Source organism: Podarcis liolepis, assembly GCF_965112155.1.
Source record: "Podarcis liolepis genome assembly, chromosome: 2".
In the NCBI taxonomy this organism is placed as follows: Eukaryota; Metazoa; Chordata; class Lepidosauria; order Squamata; family Lacertidae; genus Podarcis; species Podarcis liolepis.
Genome location: NC_139555.1, coordinates 117,917,572 through 117,918,041, shown reverse-complemented (window position 1 = coordinate 117,918,041; position 470 = coordinate 117,917,572).

Sequence of the window (470 nt, the reverse complement as noted above, 5' to 3'; positions counted from 1 at the left end):
AGGTCCTTTTGGCATCCCTCCTTCTCGGCAGCCTTTCTAGGAAGCTGGGCTCCATCTTCTCCTTTTTCTTAACCCTTTCCAAAGGCAGAGTATATATGCAAAGGTGCGTATAGTTAAAGCTCTGGTTTTCCCAGTAGTGATGTATGGAAGTGAGAGCTGGACCATAAAGAAGGCTGATCGCAGAAGAATGGATGCTTTTGAATTGTGGTGCTGGAGGAGACTCTTGAGAGTCCCATGGACTGCAAGAAGATCAAACCTCTCCATTCTTAAGGAGATCAGCCCTGAGGGCTCACTGGAAGGACAGATCCTGAAGCTGAGGCTCCAATACTTTGGCCACCTCATGAGAAGAGAAGACTCCCTGGAAAAGACCCTGATGTTGGGAAAGATGGAGGGCACAAGGAGAAGGGGACGACAGAGGACGAGATGGTTGGACAGTGTTCTCGCAGCTACCAGCATGAGTTTGACCAAAC